The sequence below is a fragment of the Sminthopsis crassicaudata genome, chromosome 2 (genome assembly GCF_048593235.1).
Source record: "Sminthopsis crassicaudata isolate SCR6 chromosome 2, ASM4859323v1, whole genome shotgun sequence".
In the NCBI taxonomy this organism is placed as follows: domain Eukaryota; kingdom Metazoa; phylum Chordata; class Mammalia; order Dasyuromorphia; family Dasyuridae; genus Sminthopsis; species Sminthopsis crassicaudata.
In genome coordinates, this window is record NC_133618.1 from 237161687 (window position 1) to 237181967 (window position 20281).

Consider the following 20281-nt stretch of genomic DNA (forward strand, 5'->3'; position numbering starts at 1 on the left):
GGGGGTTAGGGAAAAGCAAGATCTAATCTGTTTCCTGGATAAATGTTATATAATAAATCTGTAATCATTGATGCAAAAAGAGTGTTTATGATAGTCATAAATTGGTCCTTCTGTTTGGAATTCAGATAGCACAGCAACATACCTGATTAAGGTTGGGAGTAGGGTGGGAGAAAAAAGAAAACATTTCTTCCTCTTAGGATTTGTCTTTCATCCTGATTGTTTTCTTCCTTATTGGGATATGGAGGTCTGTATGCAAGGAAAATTGAAATGGGAAGTTGAAAGAAAAAAATCAGGTTCATTAATAAAGTCTAATAAAGTTCTATTGATTGGTCCATTCAAATGATCAGATTATAGTTTTAAAGGTATTCATTTGCATGATCAGATTATGAATATTCAAAAAAGAAAATCTAGTTGTTTATAGATTTCTTTTTGAAGATTAAAGTTTAATAGAATCCTATTTTCTTCTTTTTTTTTTCCCCCTGAGGCTGGGGTTAAGTGACTTGCACACAGGGTCACACAGCTAGGAAGTGTTAAGTGTCTGAGACTAGATTTGAACTCGGGTCCTTCTGAATTCAGGCTTCTGAATTCCACTGCACCACCTAGCTGCCCTAATCCTATTTTCTTAAAAAAACAAAAATAAAAACAAAAACCAAACACCATAATCTTTTCTTATAAAATAAATTCCTGCTTTTTCTAATATTGCTGGTCATATATACCCTATTGTTTATTATAAGTCTTAACACAATCTCCAGGGAATCAGGTTTAATGCTCATATTTTTTTAAATGTAGAGAGGAAACTGGCCACAAAGATGTGTGACTAATACTAGTCTCTAACACATACTGGCTTCAGTGTCTGGAATATGATAGGCACTTTGCTGATTGACTATGTGAGCCTCACTAAGTGAATTAACCTCTCATTGTCAGTCTTTTAAAAATGAAATTGAAGAGATGTCAATCTGAATTGCTGGAGGAAATTTCTTCACCTGGAAGTTCCCTATACTAAAGAAAGCACAATCTTTTCTCCTTTCCAGATTTCTGCTATTGTCCCACATAATGCAGCAAGGGAAATGGTGACCATGGAAATACTAAAGATTGGTAAGAAAATTTATGAGGCTAAAATAAAAGAAACCTATGAATTATTGAATGGTGTTTGGAAAAATCTTGGTCCCCAAAACAAGATGACAGCAGGCAATATAGACAGAAAAAAATCACTTGCATCCTTCCAGCTGTAATCTCAGACAAAATTACCTCTTGTATTTTCAAGTTGTTATAGGAAGTATCAAAATTATTTTTAAATAGTATTTTATTTTTTCCTAACACAAGTAGTTTTCAACATTCATTTGTTTAAAACTTTGTGTTCCAAGTTTTTCTCCTTCGCTTTCTTAATTCCCACTTTCCCAAGACAGCAAACAATCTAATATAGATTAAATATGTGCAATTCTTTTAGACATATTTCCTTATTTGTCATATTGTGAAAGAAAATCAGATAAAACAAGAAAAAACCCTGAGAAAGAAAAAAACAAGTAAACAACAACAACAAAAGATGAAAATATTATGTTTTGATCTACATTCCAACTATAGTTCTCTCTTTGGTTGTGGATGGCATATTCTATCCCAAGTCTGTTGGAATTGCCTTGAATCACCCTCCTGTTGAAAATATCCAAATCCATCACAGTTAATCATCACAAAATTTTGTTGTGACGGTACAATTTTCTCTTGTTTCTATTTACTTAGCATTGATTCATTCTGAAATCAGCCTGCTTATAATTTCTTATAGAACAATAATATTTCATTACATTCATTTACCATTTCAGCCATTCCCCAACTGAGGGGTATCCATTCAATTTCCAATTCCTTATCACTACAAAAAGCTGCTACAAACACTTTTGCACAAGTGGGTCCGATCACTTTGGATACAGATGCAATGAAGACATTGCTGGTCAAAGGGTATGCACAGTTTGATACCCATTTGGGTTATCCAAAATAGTTGGTTCCTTCATTTCACAATTTCACCAACAATCCATAGGGTCCCAAAAACTATTTTTTCAAACATGTAATTAGATAGCTTTCATTACATCTTAAAATGAAATGATTGAGTATGAATTAGAAATCATTCCATGCATGCTATTTTTGAAATATTGGAAAAATTCTGATTACTCCAGAACTGTACATTGGTCGACATGAAATTTAAATTTGGTGTTCATGAAACAACAAAAGAAATTGTTCTTGTCAATGTTACTGATGATTATTTCTAGTGGCTCTGGCCATCTGGTGATCCATCCCAACAGAAAGAAAAGTAGTCACCTTAAGTAACGCCTCCAGATGGTGAAGAAAAACTGTGAATGGGTTGCTGAAAGAGTGGAGTTTCTTCAAAAATTGTGAAGTCCATGCAGAGTTGTAGTATTGATGGACTCAACTTCTGACCTTGGTCATTGTGAAAAAATTAAGAAGCTTTGTGGGAACTATAGTACTCCCTGTGATCTTTGAAAAACATCTGCCCATAAAGTTCCAGATGAAACTCTAAAGATAAAAATAGTGTGTAGAGAGGACGGTGTTCCTACTAAATCTATGCTATGTTTGTCAGAAACAATGGTTTTGGACCACTGATGTTCAACAACACTGCATATTCGAAAGTTACCCATCTTCCCTTTCCACTTAATTAGAAAGCTTGGGAGTCTTTATTTTAAAATCCTAGTGGTCTTAGCTGTTCAACTGTACTTACATTTGAGGGAGAAGCTCAATTTGTGGCCCAAACATTTGGATTAAATAACTATTTGATACAGGCTAAACTGTGAACAAACATATTAATCATGTAGGTATCCTTGGAGCAAGCAGATAAACTGAGAATCCAGTTTATAAGAAGAATGCATTTTAAAAAGCAGAGAGAAAAAAAGAAAGATTCTAATTTAGCTTCAAATAATGTTACAAATCTGGAAAAAAATGATTCTAAACAAATCATTGAAAAATGCTAACATTTCTTGTAGTTAAAAAAAGAAGAAACCACAGACATAGTTCTTATACTCAGTTTTTTTTGTTTTTTTTAAAAGTTCATGTTTCTTCTCTTCCTTCATTAATACCTTAAATGGCTAGAAAGCATGAATTTTACTGACAGACTCTTTCAGGTTAAGTATTAAAAGGGTTTTACTTATTTAAATTCATTGCCAATTATTGTATATAATAAAATTTCCATTTAATTTCAATTTGTTTTCAAAGAAACTAAACACTAATTTTTGATAGACTATAATGTCATGATGAGAGAACTCATTAATCTTTTATAGAAAATCAACTGAAAATTTTTATATAATAAAATTATACATAATTCTTTGAAAGTATTAAGAATCTTGGAAAAGTTCCCCTTAAGGGATTTACCACTACTAAATAAATGCTAGGGAAATTTTTTTTTTTTTTTCAGGAAAAAAAAAAAAAAAAAACCAAGGCAAATTTGACTAATAAGATTTTTTTAAGTTATAAAAGTTACTTAAAATATCTGTGTCACTTATTATTACCACTAATAGTAGTAATAATACTACTAATAAGTAATCACATTTTTATTGGTTTTAAATACTGGAAGAACTCTGCATAATGTTTCTGAGTAGTGGTGCAAGTATTTTTGTTTCTGTATTAAAGATGGGGAAATTGAGGATCAGGGATAAAATGACTTTCAAAAACTTTTTAAAAATGTTCAAATCCATGTAACAATAATTTTCAACATTTTTTCTTTTTCTTTTCTTTCTTAATTGTTTTCTTATTTTTTTGCTGAGGCAATTGGGGTTGTCAACATTCATTTTTGTAAGACTTTGTGTTATAAATTTTTCTCCCTCCTTCCCTTATCTCCCCCCTATCACCACCTAGCAATCTGATAGAGGCTATAAATATGTGCAATTCTTTTAAACCATATTTCCATATTTGTTATCTTGTTCGAGAAAGATCAGACCAAAAGGAGTAAAACCATGAGAAAGCAAACAAAGAAAGATAAAAATACTATGCTTCTATCTGCATTCAGGCTCCATAGTTCTCTCTCTGAATGCAGATGACACCTTACATCCCAAGTCCATTGGAAGTGCCCTGAAAGGGATGAAATGGCTTACTCAAAGCCAGTAATTGTTAGAGCTGGATTTGAAGACAGGTTTTCTGGCTTTGTGTCTGTCTTTCCATTGTAGCACAGTGCCTTTCTAGAATCATAGTTTTAGAATTATTATACCTCCTTATCCCCTCTCTCTATTTCCCCCATTTTGATTATCATCACTTTTATGTCTGTCTTAAAAAAAGTTGCAAATTAATGATGTTCTGATTTTTTTCCTGTTTAAATTTTCCCAGGACCACAAATGTTTTACACACACACACACACACACACACACACACACACACACACACACACACACACACACTTCCATATACTAGTGTGAAACGATTTTGAATCTTAAAGTTACACACAGACTCACAGTTAGTGATAGTAGGAAATGGAAAGATCATATAATCCAACTAATCCAAACCTGCTAATCTCCAATTTGTAAAGTTGGAGAACATGGGGCTCCTGAGAGAAGGAACTTGCTCAGAGATCACTTAAGGAGTTAGTGTCAGTGAACTGGCTCAACTCCCTAGGTCACTCCACCTGATTCAGCAGTTCATTGAATTATAAGAGGAATGTGTGCTAGGTTTTCAGTTTTCCAATCTATCAAAGTGAATGTAAAAAAATCAAATAATTAAAAAATTGCCACTAGCTTTGGTCTTTTGATAGAGACATCTTTGTTTAAATGTTTGTAAATTGAATTGTATCTTTATGTTGAAACTTCTTAAAATGTGGTTTGTGATCTCATAATGGGGTCTCATGTGGGGGTCATAGAATTGTGATTTATTATCAGTAAATGTTTGATTTGTATACCTATTTTATATGCCTATATACTTGTGGTCAAGCAAAACAAAAAAAGAAAAGGAGTCATGAGTAAAATAGGAATAATCATATTCATAGTACTTATAATACTGATGTTAATAATAATGATATTACCTAGCATTTGTATAGTGTTTTAAAGTTTATGAAAAGCTTTACAAATATCTCATTTGATTCTTGGGAAGTAGGTGCTATTATTATTTTCATTTTGCAGAAGAAAAAACTGAGGCAGATAGAGGTTAAATGATTTGCCCAGAATCATACAACCTATAAGAATCTAAGGCTGGATTTGAATTCAGGTGATCCTGATTAAAAGTTCAGTGCTTGCTCTATCTCACTAAATATCTACCTCTATCTATCTATCTATCTATCTATCTATCTATCTATCTATCTATCTATCTATCTATCTATCTATCTATCTATCTCTTTACACACATATATACATGTATATATAAACATACGCATATTTTACACAAAACATATATACAGCAACTAGCTGGTATAGTAGATAGAATGTTGTGTCTCAAATCAGGAGGACCTGAGTTCAAATGTGACCTCAGACACTTACTAGCTGTGTGATGCTGAGCAAGTCACTTCACCCTGTTTGCCTCAGTTTCCTCATCTGTAAAATGAGCTGGAGGTAGAACTAGCAAAACTAATCCAGTATCTTTGCCAAATGGGGTCATGAAGAATCAGACATAACTGAAACAACTCATTGAGAACTACTTGTATATGTGTTTATTAAAAGACATATACATGAGGGCAGTTAGTTGATTTAGTAGATAGAGCACTAGCCCTGAAGTCAGGAGGACCTGAGTTCAAATCTGACCTCAGACACTTAACACTTCCTGGCTCTGTGACCCTGGGCAAGTCACTTAACCCAAATTGCCTCAAAAAAAAAAAAAAAAAAAAAAAAAATATATATATATATATATATATATATATATATATAGGCAAAGATGTATACACAAATATATATACAAAATATACACAAGAATATATGTATACATATATGTGTATGTGCATATGTACAATCTGGCAACTATCCTTTTGGTAGTAGTTTATTTTCATTTTTGGGTATAAACAACAGCAATAATCATAGCATTTCCATAGCACTTTAAGATTTATGAAGCATTTTTCAAATATCACATTTGATTCTCACAACCACCTTTGGAAATAGGTACTATCTTTATTTTAATTAGTTAATTGACTCCCTCCCCCCCTTCCCCTGGATCACAGACACAATAGATGTGTGAGGTCAGATTTGGACTTAAGTTTGGTTTCCTACCACTTACCAACCTTGTTCATTGAATTTTAATATTTATTAAGTGTCAGCAGTATGAACACCATAGTGCTATATCCACTGGGAGAGATAGCAATTATATAAATGAGGCTCCCTGTCCTTTTAGTGCTTGTAGTCTAATGGGGGATAACAATAAAATTCATAGTAGTCTATCAAAGATACATTAAAGAAGGATTAAAAAAAATCTATAGGACAGTCTTATTGTTATATAAAGAGCTTAATGTTTTTCTTGGTAAACTCTACCACCATTCAAATGATCAAATTGTAGTTTAAAAATATTCAGATAATGAATCTTCCTTCATGTTAAAAAGTGCTTCATGTAATCTGACATACCACAGATGAGTGAAAATAGGCCACAGCCAATTAAAAATGACAAACTACTTTTAAGTAAAATGTTTTATCAAAGAGGGGTATGACTGGAAAAGGAGAGGGGCAAATCATATTATTCTGCTTCTTAAACTATGATGTGTGTCCCCATAATGGAATCTTGTAACCAAATGCGGGTGTTGTGAAATTATGATTATTGGTAAAAGTTCAATTTGTACATTTATTTTGTATACCTATATACCTCTAGTCACGAAAAAAATTTTTTAGGTAAAAAGGGGCGGTGAGTGGAAAAAGTTTAAGAAGCCCTAGTATAGAAAAGAACAAAGAGGAGACCAGACCATTAATTGGATCCCATTAGAGGATTCGTGTGGAAATATGGAGAACCAGATGAGAACCAGATGAGAAGTTGTAGAGAATTGTGTTCTGAACATTAAAGCATTAGAGTAAGGTCCATTGAAGCAAGAAGCCAAGTTAAAATGTTACTTTATATAATGGTTTTTTATTTTTATTATTTTTTTATTATAGCTTTTTATTTACAAGATATATGTATGGGTAATTTTACACATTGACCATTGCCAAGTCTTTTGTTCCAATTTTTCCCCTCTTTCCCTTCACCCTCTCCCCCAAATGGCAGGTTGATTTTTTTTTTAAGGCTACAATACATACATAATTTTGTTTGAATATATAATTTCTTTCTCTTTCTCTCCTCTCCCTCTCTCTCCTTCCCTCCTTCCTCCATCTCTCTGTCTCCCTCCTTCCCCCTCTCTCTTTTTTTCTCTTCCTCCCTTTTTCTCTGTCTGTCTCTGTCTCATTCTCTCTTCGTGTCACTGGTCTCTCTTCGTTTTTCTCTGTCTTTCTCTCTCAACAACACTAGGAATTTAGTGATATATTTAGCACACTTATTTTACAGAAGCCAAAATTAAGACCCAAAGAGAGAGACAGTGACTTGCTAGCTAGGGAGCTGCACCAATGAGTCTGGTATTTGAGCCCAAGTTTTCTGATTCCAAATTCATCCATGTTTCTACTATGCTGTGCTGTTTTATTTGAAAATTCATGACGAATAGACTTCATTGCCTTATCTAAAAGAATGTTACTATTACTCCAAAATTACTGATGAAGCTGAACCTGTGATTTCATTGACTGGGGACTTGCAGCTGATGAAATTTGTCTTACTAACCCAGGCCCCTGCTTTTTCTGCAACTTAGAATCCTTAGAGTTGCCCAGGGTACGAAGAAATTAAGGAACTTGCCAGGGACCCATAGTATTTGCCAGAAGCAGGACTTGAACCCAATCCTTCCAGGCTCTAAGGCCTGCCCTTTATCCAATGTCTCCATGCTGCCCCCACAGTGTAATGAACCCCAGGGGGCTGCCTAACTAGTCTCTTGAAACACTTTCCCCAAGTGGTTGCTCTCTTTACCTAAGAATAGGTAAAGTTACCTCAGGCCATTCCACCCAGGGATCACTTTCCTTATCTCATTTACCTGCAGACTCTCCGGTCTTCTCCAAGTCTTTTAATTTCAGTGATTTACAACTGATCCAATATTACTAGTGACAGAATTTATTCATTTTTTCATTGATATGTGGTTAGAATAAGAAGAGGAAGAGTGTGCATGTGTGAATCTCTGCCTACAAGTAGGCAACTAGATACATCTAGATAAAGGGGTTGGCTTGGGGAATATCAGTTCTGTACATATTTTGTATCTACAATAATTTTCTGAACATTTTGAATCATCTCAATGATTACCTTTCACTTTTTATCTGGGTGTTTATGGTCTTATAGACATTCCATGTTTTGATAAAGTGAAGTTGGATCTACCAATCCTAACAAATATAGAAGGCACTCTTAACTGCCTTTTTAAAATTGATAACTGATGAATGGAGACAGTGTTGGGTTTAGGGCCCAAAGTATCTGGAACTCTGAATGCTATCATTTACAAGTCAGGTGATCTTAGTTAAATTGCTATGGATTTCAATTTCCACAGGCAAAATGAGCCTCTTTCTTGCACTACTTAATCCATAAGGTTCAAAGGAGAAGAGCTAATAATTATATAGCACTGATAATTGTCAGGGAATGTGCTAATCACTTTAAAATTATTTTCTCCTTTGGTCCTTGTAACAGTCTTGGGAGTTTGGGGCTCTTATTATCTCCATTTTACAGATGAGGCAACAGAGACAAACAGGTTAAATGACTTTTCTAAGGTCATGCAGATAGCGTCTGAGGCTGGATTTAAATCCAAGTTTTCCTCACTCCAGGTCCAATGCTCTCTATTCACTCTTTCTCCCATCTCCTCCCCACTGAGTCCCTGGGATCAAATAAGATAATGTATCACTTTGGAATGAAAAAGCTATATAAATATCAGCTATTATTAGAACATTTTAATTAATGAGAATTAATAAGAATACTTATTTTTCCCAGAGCAAAAATAAATATTTTGATGGAAATGACTGGAAAGATAGCACACTAGAGAAGAGAGATTCCTAAACCTTCATGAAGTTCAACCAGTTACCTGGTACTTTGGATGGAGTGAAAAATCTGACTCAGGAATACCTGACTTCAAATCCAGCCTCTGGTGATCCTGGACAAGTCATTTTACCTATTTGCCTCAACTTCCTCAATTGTAAAATGGAGATCATAGCATTGCCTCCCAGGGTTATTAAGAAGATCAGCTGAGATATTGTGTTGAGATAGTATTTAGTAAAAGTATTTAGTTCAATGACTGGCACAAGGTAGGCTCCATATAATGGTTTTTTTTTTTTTAAATTTTTTTTATTATAGCTTTTTATTTATAAGATATTTGCATGGGTAATTTTTCAGCACTGATAATTGCAAAATCTTTTGTTCCACTTTTTCCCTTCCTTCCTCCCACCCCTTCCCCCAGATGGCAAGTTGACCAATAGACGGTTACATATGTTAAAGTATAAGTTAAATACAATATGCATACATGTCCATACAGTTATTTTTCACAAAAAGAATCAGACTTTGAAATAGTGTACAATTAGCCTGTGATAGAAATCCAAAATGCAGGTGGACAAAAATAGAGGGATTGGGAATTCTATGTAGCTGTTCATAGTCATCTCCCAGAGTTCTTTCTCTGCTTTTAGCTGGTTCAGTTCATTACAACTCTATTGGAACTGATTTGTTCATCTCATTGTTGAAAATGGCCACGTCCATCAGAATTGATCTTCATATAGTATTGTTGTTGAAGTATATAATGATCTCCTGGTCCTGCTCATTTCACTCAGCATCATGTAAGTCTCTCCAGTCTGGTCATTTCTTACAGAACAATAATATTCCATAACATTCATATACCACAATTTATTCAGCCATTCTCCAGTTGATGGGCATCCATTCAGTTTCCAGTTTCTGTAGGCTCCATATAATGTTTATTAGTTTTGATATGACCAAAGATAAGCAAATCTAATACTCTCTAAGCCTGAGTTTCCTCATCATAAAAATGGGAATAACAGTGAATTAAGTGCTTCCTAAACTTTAAAAAGTCACCTAAATATTAGCTATTATTATTATTATGGAAATAGAATTTTATCCATGTAGTATAGGAGTTGGACTGCTGAACTTGGAATCAGGATGACCTGAGTTCCAATTCTATCTCAGACAATAACTTTGTGGCTAGAGATAGAACTCATACTTCTTGGTAGCCAGAGACTTCAGCACCCCTCCCTTCATTCTCATTGGAGAATGGAGAGCAGAGAATTTCTCCCAATGCCTTTAATTAAGAAGGCTCCCAGGATCGCCTTCTCATTATCCATTCTCCTTTGAACCACTTCCAACTAATTTTTTTTCTTTCTGGAAACCTTTCTTCCCCAGTCTCCCTCCTCTTTTCCAGCTCTTATGTCTTGTCTTTTCTATTAGATTGTAAATTCCTTGAGGGCAGAGAGGTGCCTTTGCCCTTGGGTTTTTGATTTGTTTGTTTTATGTGTGTATGTATTCCCATCAATTACAGTGTCTGGCAAATGGTAGTCATTTAATAAATGTTTAATGACTGAATATACATTTCTTCATCTATAAAATGGAGATAATAATAATAACATTTTTGTAAGACTAAAGATGTAACTTACAGGAAGTGCTTTGCAAACCTAAAAATGGTATCTAAATGTTAGGAATAGTAATAATAATATAATTTTATAACATAAGTATAATATATAATTATATATATATGTATAGATAATATATAACTTGTTAATGTATCATGTGTTTATGTAATATAGGGCAAATGACAATTTTAGTATAAATGTAATCTATAATATAATTATTACAAAACAGCATATTATATTTTATGTTATAATTTAATAATAACAATTACTTTGAAACTCAGAGATAGCAACCATTCCTCACCTCATTATTCATGTTTTCTCTTATTCATCCTTTTCATAAATTTTTCATAGAGAATCCACCCAATAAGCTGGAGGTTTTCTTCAGTTATATTCTTGACTACTAGTACATCACTTGGGTTATCCATGCAGTCTGAACCGATGACTTCTTTTAGGCAGTGGAGTCATCATGGGTAAGATGTGAAACACTGAGATTCTTTCCAGTAAGCTATAGATAGGAACACTAGATTAAAATCCTCATATTCCCTCAAAAGCTGAGTGAAATAATAATCAGTGGGCTCAAGCTCGGTCATTGATTTCCATGCATGCAGTTGCACTCAAAACTTCCACAGGCTCCCTTCTCTGAGAGGCCCAAACACACACACACTCCCTTCCTTTTAATTCTGATGAAAGAGCCATTAAAGAGTTTGTTTATGGCTTCACCAAAATCAGCATCTAGTTCAAAGGGGAAAAAAAAAAAGAGGTTAAAACAGTGCAAGACTTTCCAAAAGTTTCACATTGTTGGTGGAGCAGCCTACACAAATGGAAATAGTATTAAAGTTGAGATCTGCATCATAATTGAACCTCCAGATTTCCATTTACAAAAGAAGGATGTAGTCAATAAGAACAAATAACAGCAAGAGAGCCAAGGAGCTTTTAAGAAACTTCCCAACCCCCCATCCCCGGGCTGGCTACTCACATCCATTTCAGCTCAATCACCAAAGATATGATCATGTTTGATGTCTAGGCAATGCTATAAGGAGCAATAGACTAACCCATCTGGAGTCCCTTCCCCCAGATATGAGCCACTGATAAATATCTACAATTGCATCTTTTCATACTTTTTCATTCATTCATTAAAAGCAAAAGCCATTTGAGGAGTTAAAGCATTTCCCCCCCTGCTCTTCACAAAGAAAAGGGTTTTTTGGTGTTTTTTTTGAAGAAGCAGAAAAAAAAAAAAAAAAGCAAAAGGATAAAAACAGGGAGTGGGAAGAAGAAATTTGACACAAATAAAAGAAATTAAGTCAGCCATAATGTCTCTGCTTCATTTTAACCAGGCTGCCCTGTCCTGCTGGGTTGACCATAATACTCTATCACAAGCTGGGTTCGGGTCTCCCACTGGGTGGCTAATTAAAACAATTATAAAGACAAAGGAGGTATCAATGGCATTCCCAGAAGCAAACAAAGAGATAAAGCATTGAAGATTTAAATTATCAATGGCTAATCTCTTCAGTCTGGTTCAGAAGAGGTTTCAGGTCCCCAGGATGCCTAACTCATCTCTTCACTCAGTTTCTGTTTGGTTAAGTGGCGATCTCTTCTGTGACCATTTTGAAATCATTCACTTTAGAGATATCAAAATATGTCAACAATGAAATTATGAGAAAACTAACTGGGGTCCCGGGGCATTTTTGACATTGGTTTTAATGATAAACTTTCCAAAGTGGTTTTTCTCTCTCCTCCCCACCCCCCACAAGGAGACTTTTATCAGCAATATGAAACTTGTATGGGTGATGTGGCTGGCCAAACACAAATTTTAAGTACTAATTCAGAATAAGATGGAAATTGAAAGTAAAATGAGAATTTTAAGTAAAAAAAAAAAAAAAATAAAACAAACGGCTTCGTTGTTTGTTGTTGACAAATTGAAGATTGCCTGAAAGATAATATATCAGAGTCCTACTTTGATGTTTAAAAAGAAAAAAAAGATTTTGTGATGCCGATTTTTCATCCTCCCTAAGATGGATTGCCTCCTTATACCCATAAAAATTGCAACTTTGATTCTAAGGCTTTGCAGACCAGAGAGAAGGCATTTATTCTATCTCTTTCACACTGAAAGCAACTCTCAGTTCTGTCACAGCCACCAGCAAGCGGCTGCATAAATGAGTTTGGGAGCCTCTTATTATGTTAAAGATTTTCCAAAGGGTGGTAACCTGAAAGCCACAGGCTAGTTTGCACACAGGGAAATGTCAGGCAATTTTGAGGAGTTTACAGCTCAGGATGTAGTGCTTGTCAAACATGCTGACCTTGATTAAAATGTGTGAAGGACAAGTCTTCTAATGCCTTTATTAAAATACAATCGGTCTTCTTTGAAGCCATCTTGTATACAAACCATGGAAAGGAAGGGGGACTTTTAAAAAAACCACACATTGCTGAGCAAAGAAAAAAACCCCAAAAAACAAAACAAAAAAAACCCCACTGGCTCCTTTTAAAAATCATGTTTGTTGAATATATCTTCAAAACTCATCCAACCTGGAAGTACCCAGATGTGTTATAATAAGTTTCTAGCAACTTCATTCTTTCCATTAATCTGTTTGCACATCACACTAAAGCTATCATGGATGGGGTATAACAGGCTAGCACTGAAGTCAGCTGTGCTTCTAATCATCAGTAGAAAGAGCCAAATGCTCCAATTAAGCCAGAGAAGAATCTTGAAAGAGGATTGTGAAAGCCATGCTCTATCTTCCTTCCCTTTACGGGAGAAGAAAGTTAACTAGGGAATACAATCCCAAGAGGAAGACATTAAAAAAGGGAAGGCAGATTCACTAGGAGCAAGAGCTCAATCTTCCGATTCATCTTTGTTTCTAACTGAAAGGGAATTGGAACCAAGTTTTTGTTTGTGTGTTTTGTTTTGTTTTGTTTTGTTTTGTTCTTTTAATTTGCCGATGATCATCTAATCTGTGAAAGCCTTGAGTCTATTTCACGCACACAAAAATAAGAGCCTTTCTATCTCCTCTGGCTTCCCCCTTGACTTCCAAGTATTATCTGGAAGAAAAAAAAAATTGAAGTCCTTTTAAAAGATAGTTAATGGGCAATCTGGTCCTAAGAGTTGAGTAATTATTAAATGTATAAATGCTGAGAAAAACAGAACTGAGAAATTTACAATTTAATAAAAAGACAAAATGAATTGCTCATGACTTTTATTTTTTGTATCCAGTTACAAGGATGTAGGGATTCATTTTATGATACATTAAATTGAAGTACTAGTTTGTAAATATAGGATCTGTTTGGAATTTTGCCACTGATGAGTAGTTTGATTTGGGGAGTTATTTAATTTTATTGTTTCTCAGTTTGCTTATCTGAAAAATGGGAATAATAAAATTTGCTTTTGGGTCATTTGATTCTAAATGAAGCTATATAAAAAAAGCGATTTTCACTTTTTAAAAAACACTTAAATTATGTCTTCTTCAACAGATTACTCCCTTTCATTACTCCTATGTTTATGCATCTTCTGTTTCTTAGTTTACTGACTTTAAACATTCTCCAGTCTGCTCCATTAAAACAAAACAACCAAAAAACCCAAAAACTTTCAACTAGAACTACTATCCTTTGAAGCTATCTTTTTTTTTCTCTTTCCTTTTCTCATCAGCCTCATCTTCTCCCCTCTCAGCAAAAGTCTCATAGTTTCCATTTCTTTCACTCCTAAACCTTTTGCAATGAGGCTTAAGTTCTACTCACTCAATTAAAGCCTTGTCGCCAAAGTTACCAATGATCTTTTAATTGCCAAATCCGAAGATCTTTCCTCTATTCTCATATGTCTTGATCTAACTGTAACATTTGGCTGTGTTTATGCCCTCTCCTCCTGAATACTATCTCTCTGTTTTCATTTTTACAATACTGTTCTCTTCTCATTCTCTTATTTGACCACACCAAATGTTCATATGGATTATTTGTGCCCAACTTGTGATAGAACCTTCTGAGCCCATATTGGTCTGATCAGCCACAGTTAGACACACTGTAGTAATTGTCATTTTGGTCCTCTATGAGAACAGAAGACAACAACTGCTCTTTAAGAAAATGGAATGGTTAATGACTTTACTAACCTTCTAGATTGCTCAAGCTCTCCTACTGTACAAAGGAGGCCAGACTGACTTGGGAATCAGAATCAGCCAAGCAGGAGGCAAACTGAGGGTCCCTTAAACTAGACATATCAGAAATCCTTCTCAGTGTTCACTTGCTGAACCCACAACTCCCTCAGCTATGCTGGTCATCCCTATTCCAAACTCCCCTATTTCTGTTGTTCTTTCAGTCCTCCCAGCATTGTAACCTTGGTATTATTTTTGATTCCTTATCCTCCCTCAGCAGTTGTCAGATATTACCATTTTAATTTCCTTAACAGCTCTCACACATATTGACATATTATTTTCATTCTTTCCACTCAAATTTGCCTCAAATTTCTTTTTACAGGATCCCTAAATGGTGCAATGGAGAGAGCATCAGCATCACACCTGAAATTCGGAGGACCTGAGTTCAGATGTGGCCCCAGATTTACTAGCTGTGTGATTCTAGGTAAGAACCTTTTAATTCTTAATCCTAATTACCTCCAATGTTTTTTTCTTACCTCAATCCACCTCCACATAACTGTCAAAGTGACACACATCTGACCATATAATTTGCTTATAACTTAATAAACTCCAGTCTCTCTTTAATGCCTCTAGAATTAAATATAAACTCTTCTGTTTAGCTTTTAAAGCTCTTAACAACCTGGTCACAACCTATCTTTTCAGACTCATTGTAAACAACTCCTGCTCTGGTACTCTGTGATCCAGCCCAATTGGTCTTTCTCTTTCTCTTTCTCCCATACAAGACTCCATTACTGCCCCTTTGTACTAACTTTGAAGCAGGAGTTTGATTCTTTATTTGAAATCTAGATTTGCTTCTTTACAACTTCATCCTATTGGTGCTAGTTTTCTTCTCTGGGGTCAAAGAGAACAAATTTACTTCTTTCTTCCATATGGTTGCTTTCAAGTACTTGAATACATTTAGCTTTCATATTTCCCCAAAGTCTTTTTTAGGCTAACTATAACTGTTTTTTTCAGTTAATCATACTGGAGGATAATTTCAAGGCCTTTTACTACCCTGTTTGCTCTCTTTGGATAAGGATCCACCTTATCAATTTTTCTTAAGATGAGTTCCAGCATTAGACACAATATGCCGCAGTACTGGTGCAGATTGTAACAGGATTGTCCCTTCTTTATTCCCAGAAGTTATATTTCTCTTAATGTAGCCCAAGATTTTATTTGCTTTTTTTGAGCCTCAATATCACTCTTTTGATTAGTACTGAGTTTACAATACATTAAACTCCTCATATAAACTACTATTTAATCATGTCTCACTTACCTTGTATTTGTGAAGTTGATTTGAACTCTAAGGTAAGATAAAAATCTTTATTTAAAAAAATGTACTTAATAAACATAAATTATACCTTATCAAAATACTTTGTCAAAAGTATATTTTTAAAATACTCTATTAATGTCTTTTAAAAAATTATCAATTCATATCCAACCTTGCCCTTCCTTCCCCCCAAGTAAACCTTCCATTGTGACTCATTAAAAAAAAATGATCAAAACACTTGATGCAGAAACCTTTTCTGACAATGTATATGCAACATTCTGTCTTGGTAGTCCTTTCATCTCTGTCATGGGGAAGAGATATGTTTTGCTATCTTTTCTCCAGGATTTTCCTGATTTTTCCAAAAATCAAAATTTAACTTCCTTTTTAGCAGTTTTTTCATTATAATCATTGTATATATATTTCTCCTGCATTTGCTTGTTTTTCCCTCTGTTGGGTCATACAATTCTTCTTGTTATTTTCTCTGACTTTTTTATGTTTTCCATTTTCCTACATAGTAATATTACATTACACTCATCTATTATAATTTTTCAGCCATTCCCTGAATGATGAGCTTTTGTTTCTAATTTTTTGTTACTACAAAGATTATTATGTAAATATTTTTTGGCATCTATTGGACCTTTATTTCTGTCTTTTTTTTTTTTTTTTCAGAAGCTGGGGTTGAGTGACTTGCCCAGGGTCACACAGCTAGAAAGTGTTAAGTGTCTAAGACCAGATTTGAACTTGGGTCCTCCTGAATTCAAGGCTGGTGCTCTATCCACTGCGCCACCTATCTGCCCCCTATTTTTGTCTTTTTTTGTGTGTGTAACCAGAGCTGTACTGGGCATGCCCATTTGAAGTAATATGGAGAAGTTATTGAGGACCCTTTGGAATACTACTTAGTTTGCCTAACTTGGAGTCTTTTCAGTATCCTTATCAGGTGAGGAGGAGTGTCTATATCTTTAAAACTGGTGAAACTGAGACAATTGTTTCTTTTTGGATGGTCTCTCTTTTCTTCAGTCTTTTCATTTGACTCTTTTTGGCCAACTTTTCTTCAGTGGCTTCTGTTATGTCCAAATGTGCATGTTATGAACTGAACTTGGGAGAAGGGAAGGAAAATTTCTCCCTTTTCCCCTCTTTTTTACCCCTGTTCTGAGAAATGGGTCTGAGGATGTTCTGTGGTGCTCTGTTCTGTGGTATTCTGTCCTGGAGTGTTTTTTCTTAGTTTCAGGTACAGGAGAATATTCCCATGGGAATTGAGATTGAGCCTTGGTGTCCTTGCAGTCAGGATTGCTAGTAAGGTGTTATATCTAGCTAGCTCATCATGAAAGCCCTGAGAAGCTAGGGCAACTGAGGGTTCAGCCCAAAGCACTTAGAACTGGCACCTTGCTTTAATAAGAACTGAGTTAAACTATGAACTTTATCTAGTTCTTCCCAGAGACTGAAGTAGTATAATCCATCCTTTTTTCATCTTGCTAATTTCTAGGGACTAAGGTACAGTCTTGTTATTTTCATTTGAATTTCTCTTACTTTTAGTGACTTGGAGAAGATTAAAATTAGCAAATCTTCTTTTGGAAATAATATTTGGGAATAATTCTTAGTGCCATATATTTGTGATGATCTCCTGTATATTTTAGATATTGGACATAAATTTGTGATATTGAATATATTTTTTTCTTTTACTCTGTTTCTCTTATAATGATGTTATTGATTTTATTAATGCTAAAACTTTATATTTTATGCCTATTTATTTTTTCTTTCTTTCTTTTTCTTTTTTCTTTTTTTTTCTTTTCTTTTTTTTTTTTTTTTTTTTTTGAGAGGCAATTGGAAATAAGTGACTTGCCTAGGGTCAAATAGCTAGTAAGCATTAAGTATCTGAGATAATTTGAACTCCAGTCCTTCTGATTCAATTGGTACTCTATCCATTATGCCATCTAGCTGCCCTCATGTTTATCTTCTATAATCTCATCTATCTTTTGCTTGCGGAAACATTTATTCTCTTCTCATAATTATGTGCTATACTTAATCTTATTTTCTTCTACTTTTTTTTTTTAAAGGCATGACTTTTTTCAAGTCATTTGCAAGTTTGTTGTAGTATATGGGATAAGATATTAGTGCAATCCTAATTTCTTCCAAACTTCTTTCCAGTTTTTCTAGTAGTTCTTATTAAAAAACAAAATAAAACAAAACAACAACAGCAAAAAAACAAAAACAAAAAACTTTCTCCCAGTGGTTTATGTTTTGGACACTAATCTACAAATTTAATTTGGTTATGTTTCTTGCTAATTTTGACTATTCCACTGACCTGCTTTTTTATTTTTTTTAAAAATAGATACAAAATAAGAATGTAATGGAATATTATTGTTCTATAAGAAACCATAAAGAGGATGTTTTCAGAAAAGCTTGGAAAGATTTATATGAACTGATGCTAAGTGAAGTGAATAGAACCAAGAGAAATTGTACACAGCAACAAGATTAAGTGATGACCAACTGTGATGAACTTGACTGTTTTCAACAATGAAGTGATTCAGGCCAATTCCAATAGATTTGTGATAGAGAGAGCCATCTGCATCCGCATCCACATTCAGGACCATGGGGACTGAAAGTGGATCACAATATAGTATTTTCACCTTTGTTGTTGTTTGCTTGTTTCTTTTTTTCTTTATCGTTTTTTTCCCTTTTGATCTGATTTTTCTTATGCAACATGATAAATGTGGAAATATATCTAGAAAAATTGCAAATGTTTACCCTATATTGGTTTGCTTGCTGTCTAAAAAACAGAGGAAGTGGGGAAGAAGGAAGACAAATTTGGAACACAAGGTTTTGAAAGTGAATGATGAAAGCTATCTTTGCATGTACTTTGAAAAATAAAAAGTTATTATTAAAGGAAAGAAACAAAACTAAGTACCAAGTAATTTTGGTGAGTATGCTTTAAAATGTAATTCAAAGACCAATAATATGAAGTCTTCAAATGTTTTTCTTATTTCTCTTGAGATTCTAGATGTTTTGTTTTTAACTGAAGAATTGCAAATGTTCTTTTTTTTTTTTAATAGAGAATAGAATCTTCACTTTTAGGTTGGTGAGCTTAATTTTTATTTCTGGGAACTCATTGAGAAAATGAAGAGGTGATTAAAAGGAACCAACATATTTTCCTTTTGATCATCTCAAATTAAAAGATATTTTATGAACATCTCAAATTCAACATATTCAGAAAAACAACTCATTACCTTTTCCTCCAAAACACTTATTTCTTCTCAGTTTCCTATTAGAGCTGTAGGCAGGATTTAATAACAATAGTTCATATTTATATAGCACTTTTTCATTCATAAAGAGCTTTCCTCAATAATTTTGTACCACAAGGTCCTGTTAGGATTTTTATTCCAGTTTTAAAGGTGAGGAAACAGAGGCTGGAGGATGTTGGGGTGTGTGTGGGGAAATAATCCTCCAGCTATTTTGATTCTGATACTGGTTACCTATGTGATCTTGGGCTGGTCCCCTCATTTCCTCAGCCTTAAGTTTCCTTATCTGTAAAAGGAAGGAGCTGGACTAAATGGTCTTCTAAAGTCCTTTACAGCTCTAGATCAATAATTTTTGGTCTGTCAGTCACCAAAGGGAGCAGAAAATGTGTTATTAACAGGTCATTTCCTCTTTTCTGGTCTGATTTCCAAGTGCCTTTACAAACTGAATGAGGAAGCCTCAAGCTAAGTCAGTTAGTGACATCTTAAGGTGAGGAGAAGAACTGTCAGCATACAATAAATAGTCTTAAAATCGATCTTTTGAGATCAGGGACTTAACAAGAACATCTGATTCTAGTCTCCCAGCCTTATTTAATAGGACAGGAAAACAAATCTAACCCTCAGAAGGAAAATGACTTGTTTGTATCATGTAATACTCTTATGTTCAGTCATCATATTTATAAAAATTATAAAGCTTTCTGTTAAATCAGTGTATGTACATCTATTTTTTTTGGGGGGGGGGGAGGATGGTGCAACTGGGGTTGAGTGGCTTGCCCAAGGTCACACAGCTAGTTAGTGTTCGGTGTCTGAGAGTGGATTTGAATGTTGGTCTTTCTGACTCTAGGGCTGGTGCTCTTTCCATTGGTCCATCAGGTTGCCCCAGTTTTTTTTGTTTTTTTGTTTTTTTTGTTTTTAAGTTATTTTAATGCTGTTATTTTGTTTCAGAGAATAATTACTATAGTTCACATGTAACATAATGAAATTTGTAAAGTACCACAACTTCATTTGTTTTCCATAAAGGTAAATGATAGAAAGTGGAGATAGATTTCTTAAAAAGCTTTTCTACCCCACCCTCTCTCCCACAAACCAAAA

General features: G+C 34.3%; 1 pseudogene; it reads left to right on the forward strand.

The window, feature by feature from the left end:
- The first annotated feature begins 1924 nt into the window (after positions 1-1924).
- On the forward strand, positions 1925-15090 carry LOC141552734 (bifunctional phosphoribosylaminoimidazole carboxylase/phosphoribosylaminoimidazole succinocarboxamide synthetase pseudogene; annotated as a pseudogene).
- Positions 15091-20281: the final 5191 nt, after the last annotated feature.